This window comes from Folsomia candida, unplaced genomic scaffold, assembly GCF_002217175.1.
Source record: "Folsomia candida strain VU population unplaced genomic scaffold, ASM221717v1 Fcan01_Sc035, whole genome shotgun sequence".
Taxonomy (NCBI): domain Eukaryota; kingdom Metazoa; phylum Arthropoda; class Collembola; order Entomobryomorpha; family Isotomidae; genus Folsomia; species Folsomia candida.
Genome location: NW_019091227.1, coordinates 188,754 through 207,570, shown reverse-complemented (window position 1 = coordinate 207,570; position 18,817 = coordinate 188,754). Strand labels below are relative to the sequence as shown.

The 18,817-nt window shown below is 35.4% G+C and overlaps 1 protein-coding gene across 1 annotated transcript in view; it reads right to left on the bottom strand.

The window, feature by feature from the left end:
- LOC118439407 (neuroligin-1-like) overlaps nt 1–6,328 on the bottom strand; it is a 108,557-nt gene extending 102,229 nt beyond the window's left edge. The window contains exon 1 of the mRNA XM_035860699.1: nt 5,603–6,328. The gene's annotated coding sequence lies outside the window, so the exon portion shown is untranslated. The remainder of the gene's footprint in view (nt 1–5,602) is intronic.
- Nucleotides 6,329–18,817: the final 12,489 nt, after the last annotated feature.

Genomic DNA, 18,817 nt, shown 5'->3' with positions numbered 1-18,817 from the left:
GTAAGTTAGGGTCACCTTTTTTAAAAATCGGTCGGAGTAAGATAAGAGTCCATTCGTCAGGAACAATTCCGGTGGTATATATTTCATTGAATTTTGCTGCAAGTTGGCTTATCGCTATTGGGGTTAAAGCTTTCCAAACTTCGTATGGGATGCCGTCTTTTCCTGCAGCTTTTTTAAGTTTTAATTTTTTAACGATAAGGGAGACCTCAAATGTAGATATTTCGTGATCAAGTTCTTCAACTTCCTTTGGTATAATTTCGGTGCGGCAACTGTTGCTTTGGAATAGCTTAGAGTAGAAAGAATGCCAATTTGCTGCTTCAATTGGATAAATAGATGTAGAATTTTGTTTGAATTCTCGAACAGCTGCCCAGAACGTTGAAGAGTTTTTGTGATCTAGCAAATTTTTAATCTGGTCTTGCTTCACTGCCCTCTTTTTTTCCCGTTTCAGATTGGTGTATTCAGCGCGCAGTGATTTGTATTGTTCCTGATCATCCTGTTTGTTTGATTTCCTTGCAATTCGTAGCATTTTGCTTGCTGTGGATTTACTTTGTTTGCATTCATCGTCAAACCACTTCGGTTTTCTGCGGCAGGTCTGTGGAAGTTGGATTATTTGTGACATTCCGAGAAGGTCTAGGCTATTCTTTACATTTAAAAAAATGTCACTGTTCTCACTGCACTTTTCATTTAATGTCTTCCTGAATTCCACCAACTTTTCTGGGTTCCATTTTGTTTTATTAATAACGGTGGTTTGTATCCCTTCGTTAGATGGCGGTGATGATTGGATTTGGGCAGAAAGGTTGATATTAATTGGTTGATGGGTTGACACAATAGATTGTTTGACACAGAAATGATTAACATTGACAAGTGTTGCGTCGGAAGATATGCAGAGATCAATCAAGCTACGGCCATTCACGTTTTGAAAAGTAATGCCACCGTCCAAGTCTCCCTTCCAGAATCCGTTAAGAACAACCATGTTTGCAGATCTTACAGCCGTCATTAACTGTTTCCCACGGTCGTTCATGTGTAGATCTTGTGATTTTCTGGGGTAATATTCTCCTTCAATGAGATTGGGAAGTAGACCGATTCGCGCATTAAGGTCGCCGATTATTAACGTATGCTCGGTAGTGTGTAAAATTTTCTCTATAAGGTCGTTGAATTCAGTTTCTCCATCAAAATTAGGTGCGAGATAAGATCCGATAATTCTGAGTGCTTCATTTTGTATTACATTTTCTACAGTAACTTCAATCCAGCCGCGTCGTTTAGTAATTACAGCATGTTGTAGTTTATTCTGAATTCCAATAACTATTCCTCCTTTACTTCTTCCCCTCTTCGAGTTTTCCGCGTCTTGACACACTAGGGTGTGCGTAATGTTAAAGTTCGAGAGCTTAGCACATGCTTCCTTTTCGGTGCACCAAGTCTCGAGAAAAATAAAAATATCCGGGGCTTCCTTCGTCATATATTCAAAAAAATCATGATCCTTATTGATTAGTCCGTCGATATTCCACGCAGTAATGTTCATTGTCAAGAGATTTTGTTGGCGTAGATGTGCGAAAGGCGGGCTGTGTTCTCATTGGTGTTGAATGGGTTGGGTTTTGTTGTTGACACTTTTGCGTTTTTCAACAATTCCCGTCGGAGTTTTGCAAGGGGAACCACAATCATCATGCCTCTTCAATTATTTCATAGATGGTCTTGCAAGACGATTGCAAAGAAGCGGCATCTCTCCCGTCAAAATTGGTTCAACTGACTTTCACATCCTTATGTTTGCCGATGATGTCGTCATCGTTGCTAATTCTGCTGATGCTCTTCAGGGAAAAATAAATGTTGCTGCAAAGTTCTTTAAAGACCGTGGTTTACTGTGCAACATTTCAAAAACGAAAGTGCTCATCTTCGCCAAGAAAAAACCGGGCGGACTCCCATCTTTGAAATGGAACAATGATGCTATTGAGATTGTAAATTCTTACACACATCTAGGAGTGACAATGCATAGAAATGGCACCTTCAACCATGCTCATAAAGAATTCAAAGAAAAGGCAACTGCAGGATGAAAGTTCTTCATATTACAAGAAGATCTGGGGTTCCACCTTTATCTACACAATTTAAACTATTTAACTCCATCGCACGGGCTACTCTTCTTTATGGGTCACCAATCTGGGCAATGAAATTCGTGGACGACATCGATAAATTACAAATTCGTTTTCTTAAAAGGTTACTCAGACTCCCCCCATCAGCACCTGATTACTTCGTGAGACTGGAAACCGGCGCACGGGATACCCGAATACAGCACCTTGCAGACACATTGGGCTTCTGGGTAAGGGTATACAAGAAAAAAGACGACTCTCCAGCAAAGCAATGCTTGATTACACAAATGAAATGGTCTCGGCTCAACTCGACCCCTATGCAACGAAAACACTGCTGGGGAGAAGATTTTCTTAACCTTCTCAAACTCGCAAAATGTGGAAACCCTCCCTCAACATTGACATCCCTTATCACGATGAGGAAATCCCTTCTCACAAACTACGAGCTGCACCTTAAAAATCAAGACGTTCACAGGATGCAAAATTCCCACTTCATACCGCACTACCAATTAATCAAACCAAAAACCGACACAGAAGGTTACTTCAACATGAATCACTCCATGCAGAAATGCAGTTTGATGACTCAATTACGACTTAATAAGTTTAGCATTAAAATTGGACAATCCTATATCCCTCTAAATTCAAATTGCCCATTATGCAGTGATATTTGTTCTGTTGAGCACCTTATGTTTACCTGTACTTGTTTAAAATCTGAACGACAATCATTAATCTACCCATTAATTCCTAATCTTAATCCAATTGAATTTACCAATATGCAACTTTATATTGCTCTTTTTTCTGCGACATGTACTGATAAAGTTCTGAATAACTTATTTCTTTTTTGGCATAAAGTCACAAAATATTTTGACCTATGTTCCGACTAATAATTAATTTTAATTATTTTTACAATTTTACGATTATCAATATTATGTAACCATTTATGATGTGCAAAGGCTGTTGGCTATGATGCAATAAATCAATTATTATTATTATTATTATTAAGTTTTACGCTTTTCCTCCTTTTAATTTACCTGGAAGAGTAATAAATAAAATAATTGAAGATCAGGTGGAAGGTATATTGGTAGTTCCAAATTGGTCCACCCAACCTTGGTATCCGATGTTTATACATAAATTTAATTAAATCAGAGATTATTTATCTCGGTCCAAGTAAAAAATTGCTCTTTAATCCTATTTCTAGAGATTATCATCAAGTCAACCAGAATTTGCAATTAATGGCAGCAGTATTATCCGGGAGTCGATGTCAGGATTAAACTTACCCGAGAGAACTTTATCAATTTTAAAAGAATCTAAATCTAGTGGAACGTGGCGTCAGTTCGTTAATAAATATCGTGTTTCCCCAACTCCTGGCTCAACAACTACCAACTATTCATTGTGATGTCTTCCGGTTCCGGAAGATATCACAAAATTACAATTTTGTTTCACCCGGCTTCGCCGGGCTCACAAAATTTTCAATTATAATGCTACAAATTTTGTTTTTGCGGCACCTGGCTCTTGGGGAAATTTCCTCCTGTTTTCTGAAAAATCAGGTTTTAAGTTTCATTTCTCCTCCACTTTCAGCAACATTTTCATGAACTTTTTCGATCAATCAAACTTTTGTGACAATTTTATTTTCCTGCCTCCAATTCAGTTTCAAGTTTTGTATTTGTTTCTCTTTTCTGCCACTTTATCCACCATTTAGTACATTAATTTCTCCACGATGTCCATTTATCCAACTTCTCCCACACTTCTGTACTTCCTTACTCTACCCTCCTCATTTACATACATTTCCCTTCTTCCAACCTCATTTGCATAAACAAGACAACCCCAACAATTGATTTATCGATTCCTTCCAAATCAACAAATCCCATTGTTCCAACTCACTCGCTCAGCGTCCCTGCGATGACACGTTGATATCTCCCTCGTCCTCCCGGCGTCCTCCTCTCACCAAAGGCAAAACCAACCTCGTCACCATTTCATCCGCAAACTTTCACCCGGATTAATAACGAAATAAAACATTTGTACATAATCCGTTGACTCGGAATTTCGGTAACAAACAGTAATTCGGATCGGATTGGATATTAATAGCGGTGTAATCTTTCGTAACGTAATAAATTAGCAGTTTACTAGTCCAACTTTACTCCCAGTTTATTCACTCGTAGCCAATTTGGCACAATAATCTGGGCCCAATCGTGGCCCGACCCACTCATCTATTTTACAGGGGACGAGGCCATGTAATCCGCTCATATTTTATTGCTTCCACTTTCTCCCATTCGTTCGTATTAAGCAGAAGAAGAAGCAGTGGTGAAAGTGCAGCAATTGGCGAAAACAAGGACGAGAGGGAAAGTTGGTGAGAGATCAAGAGCGAGCCAGAGGCAATTGTCGAGTTGAGAATTGTCCTATTAAATAAAATAAAATAAAATATCCACGAGGAGAGGAAACAGAGGAAGGCATGGGCAGCGTGGGAGGGGTCAAGTAGCGTCTGTTTGGCGGGTGATGAGTGACTTCACCAAAATTTTGGGAGGAACTATATGGATTTTTTAACGACAGATTTCAAAAGTACCAACGAAGGCTTAATTTTTGGGAGTATATTAAATACCTTGAGCAATGATATTTCGTCTCATTGACAATAAAATTTAGTACCAATTTCTATCGAGCTTGACCATAAACTCGTCACAGTTAACCATTGTTCCGCCTTAATTTCGCGAGTACTTGTTAGACCTTGATAAAATTTTTTGCACTGTTAGGTCAAAATTTTAAGAGTATTTTGTACCATTTTAATCAATATTTCTCCCCTCCGCCTTTTCACTTTCACTCGAATTTTCTCTCATTTCCCTTCCTCCCTAAAATCATTAACGCCACAATTTTCCACCCTTTTCTCACTTTCTCTTCTCAAGAATATTCCTGCTTTCTCTCCACACTAATCCATGTTTGATCCTTCATTTCTTCACAAAAAAACCTACTCGAGACTGGACCTTCTTCCTCGTCCTCTTGCTAAGATAACGTCTTCCCTCTCGACCTAATTACTCGTAAATTGTGTCGACTTTGTCCACTTTATGCCCGCTTCCTCCTACAAAAGTCATATAATTTTTTTAACTCGGAGCCCACCAAATCCAAATCCCGTCCTTCGAGGACAGTTGAACTCTTCCTTTCTTTTTTTGTATGGGGACGAATAAGATAAGGGCGTAGAAAAAATGAGGGAAAACTTCTCTCGGGGAAATAATCCCGGGTATTTTTCATCTTTTTTAGACAAAATATTTCTCTAGATCGTTTCCAAATGTAGTTTTTGAACAGGAAAAACTTGGAGAAGAGAGAGAAAGCCATTATCTTTATGACTATTGGGAAACCGAGGAAATGATCAAATAGTTTAATTTACTCGGTATCCGAAAATCTGATATTTTTCTGCAGAAAAAAATCCCAATCTGATTTTACACGAGATTGTATTTATTTTATTTTCGAATCCGGACATTTTCGATAAGCGGAAATGCCCCAGGAGGTGAGAAGAACGCGTAAAATAAGAAAATCATCACCTGTTTCTTGGTGAAATCAGGATCGCGATTGTTTTCTCTCTGGGGCGGGGTGGAACTCACGAAAGCGCTAAAACACTCACTAACACGAAACGACACTAAAAATATTTCACAAATTATTAGATCTAAGAAAGATTGAAATCGTCGCGGAGAAGTAAATTCTTTTTAATAATAAGGAACACAGATTTTAGGAATTAATTTTTCAAAATTGAAGACAGAAAATTCGCGATTTTTTTTACTTCAAGAGTAATTTTTGTATTCTTTTTTGTTGAATTCAGATTCACCGGTGGTGTTTTGTTTTTTTCTCTTGAATTGCAATTTTTCAAAGTATTTTAGTTTCACAATTTTCCCTCAAATTGTTAAAATACTGGAGTCGTTGGTCTCATTTAATGTCTTGTTTTCTGACAAACCCAAATGAGTATGAGTATTTGGGTATAATGCAGAAATAATTGCACAAACTGCACAAATATTACATAAAATTTACAAACTGCTGAAAATTTGAACTTTCACCGAGCCCACAAAAAATGGATTCTAAATACTTCAATTATTCTTCCACTGAAAATAAATGCCAATCAATAACAACGGAAAAATTTACTTTCACTACACTCTCACAACGTCAAATTTCCCGAAATGCCTTAGTTTACGCCAAATGTATTTGAACATTTGTGAAGAAATTATGCCTCAGAAAACTTGAAGAGACAAAATTTGCACCGAGTTCGGAGCAGCGAGATTCTGTCCCTTTCGAGGTCTGACGAGAACTGAGGAGTTTTTTGGACTGCGGTCGTCTCAACTTGAGACGGAAAACGGGGAGAGAGGAGAAAGTCGAGTGCTCCGTGGTTCAGTTTGCACAGGATTATTTCGTGGATACAGAATTACACTCTAAATAATGTTGTGATTATCTATTACCGAATAGTTACATTTTGCAAGAAATTTCGGAATTGGTAAAAGCATGAAGTTGGCTACGGTAGTAATTTGGTACGAAATGATAATGCTTATTCACTTCAAAATTTGTTGGTCACAAACTTTGTGGCACAAACTCTATCAAAACTTTGGAGTGTCATGTAAGCTACCTAGCAACATTTTGCTCCCAGAATTATTCGTATTGGCAAAGTTATTGCAAATATCTAGATTCAATATTCGCAATGATGCTAATAACCGCGTACACTGGGCACGTTTCATGCAATTAAAAAAACAAAGACTTCATTGATATTTTGGCATACATTTGTAACCCCATTTCACACACCTTTACTGGATTTTCTAGGTGAAAATTTTCCAAAAAAATTAATTGCTACGTTTAACGCCATTCGTTAAGGAGGGGTAAGAGCGAGGTTTAGATTCTAATAATATTAAACATTTTCACATGTCACTTGGCGTTCAACTCATACAATCTTCATTTTATTTTAAAATTAATTTTTCGAAACTGTAAATGGAATTTATTATCAAGTGAGGTATCGTTGGAAAGGTCTCGATGAGAGGATTCCGAATATATATACTTTATTGGGTGTATGACCACTCCCTAAATTTCCAGAGACCGAAGAATATTTCTGAGTTTGTGCCCATCTACTGCATGTTAGCTCGCAATCTACTTGCTGTGTTAAATTGTGGAGAATTTGAGATTTTCATTCTTCTGCTTCTGGAACATGAGGGAGTGGTCATACACCCAAAAAAGTACATATATTCGGAATCCTCTCACCGAGACCTTTCCAATGATACCCCATTTGTGGGGATCGGTGACCTTTGACCTACCAACCTTTCGACGCCGAAACAAGGTCGATTTCGACTATAAGCCCAATTTGACTATTGTTCTACTACTAAAGACTAGGGCATGTAATATCGATGTCGATATCGATATTTCGAAATATCGATATTTCGATATCGAAATATGGAAATACGAATCTTGCAATTTATGAATTACTTTAATTAATTTTATCTTTTCGCGAGTGCCAAGAATTCAATTAGGGAATTTAGGAACTTTGGGGGTGTAACCAATTAAATAATCACTATTGGGAACTTTGAGGGTTCACCGATTCAAAATTGAATTTTGGAAAATTTGGAGGTGTAACCAAGTCAATCTTCAATTTTGGGAACTTTGGGGGTGTAACCAAACCTAATTTAAATTTTGGAAACTTTGGGGGTGTAACGAATTCATAAATTCAATTTTGGGAACTTTGGGGGTGTAACGAATTCAAAATTCAATTTTGGGAAGTTTGGGCGTGTGACCAATGCAAAATTGAATTTTGAATACTTTGGGGGTGTAACCAATTCAAAATCCAAGTTTGGGAACTTTGGGGTGTAACCAAGCCAAATTTCAATTTTGGGAACTCTGGGGGTCCAACCAATTCAAAATTCTATCTTGGGAACTTGGGGGTGTAACCAAGCCAAATTTCAATTTTGGGAAGTTTGGGCGTGTGACCAATGCAAAATTGAATTTTGAAAACTTTGGGGGGGTGTAACCAATTCAAAATCCAATTTCGGGAACTTTGGGGGGTGCAACCAATTCAAAATTCAATTTCGGGAACTTTGGGGGGTGCAACCAATTCAAATTTCAATGTTAGAAACCTAAGGGCTTTAACCATGACAAATTTCAATTTTGAAAAATGTGGGGTGTGGAATAAAGTCAAAATTCAATTTTCGAAAATTTTGGGGTGTAACCAACTCAAAATTCATTTTTGCAACCTTGGGGGGTAGGGTGTAACCAAGGCAAAAGTAAATTTTGAGAACTTGTGGGGTGTTATGAGGTAAAAATTCAATTATTGGAACTTTGGTGTGTATTTGATTTACCAAGTAAAAATTCGATATTACAATATCGAAATTTCGATATTTCGATACCGAAAATTCGATATTGGAATATCGAAATATCGATATTTCGAGATCTCGAAATATCGAAATTACATGCCCTACTAAAGACCTACAACATAACAAAAATTGGGGAAACTGGAATTGGCGGGCATGTTTATTTCGTAATTTCTAAAAACCAAGTTTTCAAAACATTTCAGCACCTTTATTTTTGCATTAATATCGGATTTTTTTGTTGCAAAATGTGTCAAAATATTCAACTCCCAAAGTTACTGGAGTTTGACCTTAAAGTCACTTTCATGGTCACACCATAATTCTTTTCACAAAAAAAAATCAGAAAAAGTCGCATTTTTCCATGAATACTCCACGTATCCTTTAAAACTTCAGTAACTTTGTGGGGACTAAATATACGCGTCGATTATTGCAAAAAAATCGAAATCTTATTGTCTTTTGACGACGCTGAAAGTTTTTAAAACGATAACATGGGAGCTTATGGGAGGACATAGTTACACACTTCCCGTCAGGTAGCGGTGAGACTGTATCAGATCACCCCTTAACATTTTATAGCTTGTCATACAATTTGATAATTAACATAAGAGATCGATAAACTCATGAGAAATACAAATTCTATACCGTTCCATCAATGATTTTACGCATGATGAAAATTTGAGTACATTGATTTCTATAATCTGTACTAAAACAAAATATTGGTAAAATCTTGTGCGTAATGGCACGATATTTTTGAAGCTAGCCGCACACTCCTTACATTTCGAATAAGTGAAAATTTTTCGAAAATAATTCTCAACTAGAAACTACTTAATAAACTTTCTAAACAAATCCACCAACCTTAGAGGATTTACCTACATACATATATTTATTTAAGCTTCTTAAAAGGCAAAGTTATCCTAGATTTGCTTCCTTATATTAGTTAGATTTCCTTCAATTTATTAACAATAATTTTAAAATGGGCAATTACAAAAAGACTAATTTCAAAATGCATGAGAAAAAATATTTTTATTGATAAATTGATAAATTCAAAACTCCAACCCCAGAAAAGGACGCCAGGATTTAAAATTCATAACTGCGGTTATAAATTTTGATAATTCTTAAGATGCCTGGAATTTCTGGCAATAAACTTATGTAACTATATTTTTAAATTTGCAACAGAATAATCATAATTACTTCTATGAAAATTCATTGCTATTTTTAAGAATTCTGAATTATTGGAATTTGCGGAAAATAATTCCAAACAGGAATCGTTGCACCTTAACTTCAAAAGAATCAGAGAAATACGACTCACATATAAAGAACTATTTACCGCAGCTAAATGCATCTGTTTGGTTTAATCGTAATTAATTATAATTCTGCTAATCTTGAAACACGTGTGAATCTTCTACGAATTATCAAAAACCCGAAATTTGAAAAAATTGTATTTAAACAATCCCTCGACAAATTTGTAAGGATGCAGAATTGCACTCTAAATAATGTGGTGGTTATCTATTACCGAATAATAATAATTTTACAAAAAATTACTGAATGAGTACATGTTGAGTGAACTGTGAACAAATTGAGCTTGTCAAAATCTCAATTTCCATACCATCTTTAAATTTGTAATATGTAAATGCCAACACCCGAATTCACTATTTTTAGGATACGATATGTCTAAGAATCCCACCAAACTGGGCAATTCAGAAAAAAATAATTTCGAAATTCCTAATGCACATGCTTTTAACTGGTCTTGAATTTCCGCCACTTGAATCTAGTTGATTTAACTAATATTACAATTTTCCAAATTCTGACAGCGGCGTTGAAAGTCATCAACAAACCTCGATTTCAAAATTTCTTATTTAAATGATCCATCGACAATCTTATAATCTTAATATACAGGGTGGTTAAAATGTCACGCTACAATGGAAAATTTTTCGATGGGAAAAATTCGTAAATTTCCATTAGTTACGAAATTTTGTCTCTAAAATTCAACATTTCAAGAATTTCGTCATCAGAGTTCCATCAGTTTTGATAATAATTTTATAAAAAATCTCAACCAAAAATCTTGTAACTAATGGAGATTTAGGGATTTTTCCCATCGAAAAATTTTCCATTGTAGCGTGACATTTAAACCACCCTGTAAATAAAATCTACCACCCACACCCAAAATTTCATTTCGAGAGATACATCACTGCCACACGTGGCAGATTCCAACTTTAACTCACTCACTCACTCACATCGTCACTTTCTGGAGTGGAGAAAGTGGTTGCATATTCCATTAGCCAAATGTACTCGCGCTTTCGTCAGGAAAGGACTTCACTTCTCCGTATTGTCATTTTCCTTAAGCACTTGTGCACTTTTAAAAATATGACGATACAATTATTTTCTGGGAGAGGTGTCACCACCAAATTATTCTAATCGATAAAAATAATTTGAAAATCTTCGAATTCGCAGTAGGTTGAAAAATATTTACATAAAGTTTAAAAGATATATGCATACACACATACATAACCTGACTTTTGTACAACAGATTGCAGTGCTGTCCGAGTTAAAAATACTTTCATAAATTTGTTAGGGTTCAACGTTTTTCATTACAATTTGATAAATTGAGGATAAAAATTATACCAGAGATAATATACTAAAGATAAGTCAATTGCTAACTTTATGACTTTGACAATATGTACAGGAAATCGAAATATTTATATTGATGATTCATGTTATGTAAAAGATGCTGGAACTAATCGCCATATGACTTTGAAAATTACGGGAATAAAATTTTGTAATGGTGGTGTCGTCATCTTTACAATTTTCATATCGGGTTTAGTAATAAAACAAACTGAGATCCAATTCTTAACAGGAAAATCCCATAATTGGTATGTAAGAAAGGATGGAAAATAAGATTTACAAAATGAAAATTAGTACAAATTGAGAACAAATTTGCAAAAAATAAACCCAACCATGATAATACCAAAACTTGAGACATCATTATCAAAAATATGCCAAAGGTAAGCATTATCTATTTGTTACCATATTTTTGAGTGTGCGCCTCTGCAAATACTTGAAGTCTGTGTGATTGTGTAGCCAGTGAAATGAAGAAGAGTTTCGCGGATGGTTTATTTTTGGACTCTGTTGTGCAGGCGGGCTTTAAAGTTGCAGATTTCAATTTATTCGAGTGGTGGATCTCTGTACAGCTACAACGACATCAAAAATGCGGGACTGGTTACACCGCCCGATTTCACTGATTCTGCATTCTAACTTTCACTCCAGGCCGGATTTGATTCTCATTTTTTTATGATTTCGAATAGCGTGGGCAGATAACTGACCGCACAATAATTTGTGTTCATTGACCATTTCGCGATGAATGTGATTAAAGTTATACCGGGGTTTTTGATGCTGTATTATACAGGCTGTATAGCTATCTAAAACCTTGTTAATATGGGTAACAAAGTTTTGTTACCACGTGGAGTCTCTGTAAGCGTCGGTAACAGTTTGGTAAAGAGAAACTAAAATTTGCTACAAACCTAGCAACAATATCTCAAATAATTTTCGACATTCGAGGAAATCGTGGTTACATTTCGGTTACATTTTGGTTACGTTACCAAGTCGCTGATGATGCGGGTGAGGTTTACAACAACTCCACGTGGTGATGATAGGTAATTCCGAGCATAGAAAAAACTACGTAGCAGGGTTTCCTGGAAACTTATCTTGATTGTTAAAAAAATCGTCTAAAAGTAGCAACACCTATGCGTTATCGGTGTGTAAGTATCCTCATAAATTGTGCCATGCTCACCGGATATAGTTTTTTTAGGGAAATGATGCCTTTTTACACTGAACAACGTGCTGAAGCACGTGCTCGCAGTCTTTCTTTTCAGGAAGAACGTCACTTTGCATTTTTATCTCTAGTCTAATAGCGAGAAAAAAAAACAACAAATATTATCAGCTCGTCATCATTGCGTCTACCTACCCAATTTTGTAGCAGTTTTTCTGAACTGGTTTTTTGTATCTCATTTTTGTCCGCATTTTCAAAATCGTTGAAGTTTTCCAAGCTAAAATCATCAAAAAAATATTATCTTTGTCTTTGATAACTTTGTAAGATTGGGGAAGTTTTATTAGGGAAGGGATAAATGGACGACACACAAAATTTATTAAATTAAAATAATATAAATATAAATTCTTCCCAGAATTTCATTTGAAATAACTTTGTCCACATCACAACAATTTACGAATACATCTTATCTTTATGCATTTTAGTTGTTCTATTATTTTACAAATATACAAGGTTGGCGTTAAATTTGGTTAACTTTCGCTCGTAAAATTGTTTCGCATGTATGTAAATAGCAGCGAAACAGGAGGCACATTGGTCAAAATTTCTCGGTCCTATACCCCTTTAAAAATGTGAGGTCCACATTTTGCATTTCTTTTTCTTAAATTCAACCAGAATAAATTTCCAGATAAAATTCATGCCATTGTGCTTCTGCTGCTGGTGGTGGTTTGATGTCTGTTTGTTCGGTGGCGATGTGGATCTCACCACTTTTTTGGTCGAGTGATGATAACGCATGAAAATAAGTAAGGAAGCATCACAGAGTGGAAGAAGGAGGAGCGATATTAATTCCGCGAGGAGATACAATTCTCCATACGGATGCCCGCATACGTACTTTGTCATACTTTCACCACTACTACAAATAAATAGGCACTCTTAATAATGGCGTGTTGTAGTGGGATCCAAAAAATCATTACCGTAAACTCCGTTTCACGCTATATTACATGGAGTACATTACCCGAACGAGCCGAATTATTTTATTATTTGACACCAGTTAAGTTTATTTTGGCGTTTCAATAATTCAATTTCGTATGATTTTGTATGTTTTCTATGCCAAAATAAAAATAACTGGTGTCAAATATCAGATAGCGTGAAACAAAAACGCACAATTTGTATACACTTGTTTACGATTTATTACCATTATAAATAAATCGGATTAAAACTTCAGTTTTTTTACCGCTTAGATTTGTAAACCAAGTCAGAGCACATTTTGGTTTGTACATTTTTGACGTCGAAACAATTAATTTCTCAAAATTTGCAATCTGTAAAGTTGAAATAGGTCGATATCTAATGCTGCGGCTACGTTCGGTGATAAAACGTAACCAAGCTCTTACGCCGAACGGTGGAAACAATTCTGTGTAAATTTCAAGTTTTGTAGCTTTGATTAAATTGGGATCACGACGCAAATTTACTGAAATTAGTTCTATAGACCATCAGAAAAACGTTACAAACCTGATGAGAATTTCGTTTCCAACTTATTTAAAACGTACCAAACAATTTTACCAATTTGGTAATAATAATAAGTATGTTAAAAAAGTTGTCTGACTTGGTAAAAGATAAGCATCGGTAGCAAAATTTTGTTACCGAATTATTTTGCGTGTGGCGACCAAACATAGTCTTGAGCAGGGGTGGTGATAAAAAGGGTGAAAGTGAGTACATCAGCAGCTGGGGTTCGGCTCCTTTCTTCCCCCGTTCATTCACTTTCTGATGAATTATGGATAATGCTCGGGCCCTTGCGAAACCAGAAATGCACACATGTTTACATACACATGAACAATCTTTTAGTCTAGGCGAATATTTATTTGGACATGATCATATTGTGCACTGTGAAATTAGCCCTCAACATATCTTACAATTTTAATATCATTCACGTTATGGCTAAAATTCTGTTAAATTGGAGAAAGCCGTAGTGCAATATATTATTCCAGAGGAAACATTTCACTTTAATACTTTGTAATTTAGTTTTTTAAATGTCAAAAAAGTTGCAATTTGCATTTTTCACTAGTTTACAGATTTGTAAAAAATTTAGATATTTAGGTTTTTGAATACTCCCTTAGTTTTATATTTCTCACATTTTCATACCAATTCCATCTGTTTTATTTTGAATCGAGCAACATTTTTGAATAACATTTTGAAACACGACATATTTACAAACTGTCAAGGATTTCCTCTTTGCAAAAAATTTCGTATGTGGGAATGCTTTCACTTTCGGTTATGTCATTTTCCAGCGTAGCCAAACTAACTAGTATGCTGCATCTCATCTTCCGAATATCTATATTCACATCGCTGTGAATTATTGCGTATGACGTGATGTGACGTTGCGTGAAGTAGCAGATTCTCTCCTCCAAATATAAACTAAAATGCAAACGGTGATGAAATTCCGACTAAATTAGCTATGTTTTCGTGGGAGAGAAAGTCAGTCAGAAAATATAAATTACTTTCTCTGCTCTCAAAATTTTATGTATAGTTAGCTGTGTGAGGGACCAAGCATAAAGCATGCGGCCAGTTTGAGAGGGGTTTTAGAGGCCAAGTCCCAAATTATCCATCCATAACGTATTAATTTTGTAGTAGTCAAAATTTCCAGAAAATCGAGCACATGCTTCCAAGCACGTGCTCATAATTATGATCGCGTCATAAATGAAGATGTATATACTAATTTTCCAATTTTTACCAAGGTTTATTTTACCGAATGAAGTAAAAACTCTAAATATTTGCGCCTGTGCCGTAGCTGGGGCAGGTATAAACGTACGCAAATTATTATCCAATCAGTAAATATTTACCGCAATTATTACACAATTCTTACTCTAGAGAGACATCAAATCAAAGAATTTCCCAACAATCGCATCACAAACTTTTCACCATTTCCTTTATAACAAAATCCAATCTGCCAATTGTGCAAATTCAATTTGATTTCTTCGCGATCATTTCATTCCGGCTGGATTGGCAAATAAAGGATTTTTCCGCGATGATTCGATGATCACTCAGATTTCTAGTGTGGATAGAAGAAAAAAGAAAGTGAGAGTGAAAAGTGAAATCACGGGAGTCTGGACCACGCAAAAATAACGTCACCATTTTCGGCAATTTAGTAACATTTTCTTTACCCAGACAATTTATATTTAAAAATTGCAAACAACAATCGAAACTAAAATTGCAGGCATGCCTGTAGTTTCTGTTAACATCTTAAACTCCGTAAATTTGATAAAATTATCAGCGTTACTACCAAGTTTGGTAATTTACCTCAATTTTTGAGTCGATTGAAATTGTATAAAAATTGGTAAGGCTTCACGTTGTATAAAAATTCGTCGAATTTGCTGAGAGAAATTATTCACTAGATGGAACATTGCTTTGGTGTCTAGAGTTTGAATTGTGCTGAAAATTTCGACACAGGTTAAAAAATGCGCCAAAAACTAACTTCACACTTTATGCACGTTCCAAAGGCATTTTTTTTGCTATGGTTGCATTTCCATTTATCGTGATTGATTCATGGGTAAACGAGTGAGGGAAGAATTTGTGGAGTGAAAGGTGTTTTCTTGTCACGTCAATTTTTTTGCCAATTGCTCGGAAATCTGAATGTACCCTCTTAACCACATATATTATTAAACCATAATTAACCTGAACTTGGTGCAGGAACATCATCAAATCTTTAAATTGTGCAACAAGAACAACTAATAATCTTTAAAATAATAAAAACGGCACGCAAATTTGGCATACATTTTGTTTAGTCTCATTTATTTAACACATTTTGCACAGTTTGAAATGTCACAACTTAACATTTTTAAGACCGATAGTAAGTTTTAAAAAGTATGGCCGTACTAAAATCATGGCTTCGTTTATTTTGAAAATTTTACTAATTTCTAAATAATGGGAAATGCGTTTATGAAAAAATCATACCAATTCTACCAAACAAAAATTTCATACAAAAATCCAACTCTTGTGCGTGGTACATAAGATTTTAAGCATTCCACAACAAATTTCGTGACAAACGTGCTCTTATTTATCTAAACAGTTCACTACGCACCTTTTTCCTCTCTTGAAACGGAAATCAAAATAAAATATTCTGTATACTTCCATATCTTCTTGGACCATTCAGGAGGAATGTGATCGATTTTCTTTGAATTTTGAGCCTAAGATTTGTCACCCTATTTTTAACATGCGACGGATTAGAACCCTTGACCCCATGACCCCTTTTTTATATCCGTCGCATCCTTTATGCTGTGTCCCTTCTTTGTAAATATTCCGTCCACCCACTCGCTTTCACTTTCACTCGGGACTAACACATTTGGAAATAAAAACCAGTAAAAAATCCACTCTTCTCAATTTTATGTATGCTTATTCTCACGAATACATACTCAAAGGCAAAATCAGGCATGCATAAACATCCACCAGATAAAAAAATACGTACAGACGCCAATAAATAAGAAATATTCGGGACGGATCGTGCAAAAGGATGTTTCGGAGTGGAGATGATTTTTGAAATAAGCTTAAAATTAAATTTAAGATTTGAGGCTTATAAAGTTTATAATATAAACCTCCCCTTAACAATAACTAATCTTTTTCTATTTTGCTACACATCTCCCGTAAAATAATTAATTCGGCATTCTAACTTTTCTAAAAATTCTGAAAAATGTCGATTTAGAGTTTGTAATTATTGTAATTCCTAAATTAATCATATTCACGGTAACATTTTGAAGTATTTCGTTTCAGCAAAACCTTTATCTGTGCTGTGCACAATGTAAGTGTACGGTCTGACATGAACAAAATTGTCATCGTGTTGGGAGCGATGCTTTTTATCAAACCATATTTTATATAACAATATAAAATAATTAAAATTAGCATTAATGCCCAATTAATATCATTAGGGTTGGGTAGTAATCTAGCGCTGGGTGGTTATAATTTATAATTTAAGGGCCAATTTTTTGTTCACGATTATATATTTGTAGGATTTGTGCAAAAGTACCAAATTCAATGCCATGCTAAACTCGCAACTCTCGTGCTTTATGGACATTCCATTTGAAGAGAAAGTTACTATCGCATGGAAGAAAATTGAAATTTACATTTACACACTTCTGTCGCCGGCACGTCATCATCCATCATTTCCGAAAAAAATGGAACGAATAGGTTTCCATTACTTGTTCAAATATACGTCGCATACGTGAATTTGCACCATTTTCGCCATTCAATTTGAAATAATTAGAGATAAAAGTGACATCGACGAAATGGTGGGGGGACGACACCCTGCAAAATTTGTGCATAAATTTTGCCGTTTATGCATCCTGTTGTAATTAAAGTTGAACCTAGAGAATTTAGAAATTAATGGCCTACACTATTTCCCTCCATTTAAATTTCTGCCGTCACATCGCTAATGCCAGGTTATTACATGTGCGGGCTATTCATTCCACGCCTAAAATTCCTGGCATTTATTATTTCTATGTCAAAAATTCATGAAAAACACATCCTACTCAAATTTTTCTAGGAATTCAATTTAAATGCCAGGGTTTCTCGCCGTTTTAAATTTTATGAATATATATTCTTATAAACTGTTAAATTAGGTGACATCAAAATATGTGCAAATTTCGTTACAAATTATAAAAAATACAATGTTCCAATACGATTTTGTTCTTGTGAGGCCAACTTGACAAAAACAATATTAATTGAATGCAACATTGCAAAAATGTATCTAAACGTTTTTAATGGATTAAATTGAATGCCAAATTTTCTCCCCGTTCTGCATTTTTTGAAAATTTTAAATAACAAATTGTTTTTATCAGGTGAGACATCCAAACAAATTGTGTCTCAAATAAATACAAATGTCACACAATTCTACTCGAATCATGACTTTTTCATTACGAAAGACTTAAATGGGTTACCATTTCGCAGTAAAATATCGCACAAATCGGTAATCCACAATTTGTCACCCAATTTTTAAGCGTGTCACCACCAGCACAACAATTTATAATGACGTTACATCATTTTCACTACAATCCTCTCGATACAAAACGAACCTTGACAAGCTAACGGTCTCGTGTTACATTGTTACCGTCACTCCTCAATGTCCGCATCCAACGCGATATCGAGTTTCACACACAAAAGGGAAAACCCCGCATAAAGGGGACCATCGAGTTTTTATACGGAGTCACACCAGGCGTCCTGTCCTTTCCATGTAAACTATTGCATAACATGGGACATGCGAAGGTCTCAAAATATGCAAATCTGCAGCATCCTTTATGCACGATCCTTTCGAGAAGACTGATAATTGAGCCGAGCTGACTTATTTCTTTGACGTGAAAAGTATCAAAGTGAAAACAAATTGGATTGATAAATGGAAAATCGTGCCGTTCAATCCGTAATGTGAGAAAGTGAAAGTGGAGAAAGTTGTGTGAACACATGACAACAAATCCAAGCACGAGGGAAATAATGTGGTAATAAGATTGCCAAGTGGAGTGCTGTATGACTGTTTCGGTAATTTTACTGCCGAAAACGGTATAGCAAATATTACTATAAACGAAACGAGCTCGTTTTTAGAAATGATTATTCAAGTACTGTTTACAATTTTGACAACATAAACCACTTTACCTTACCCATGCAGCTTATCTTAGAAATTATTCGTATTTATT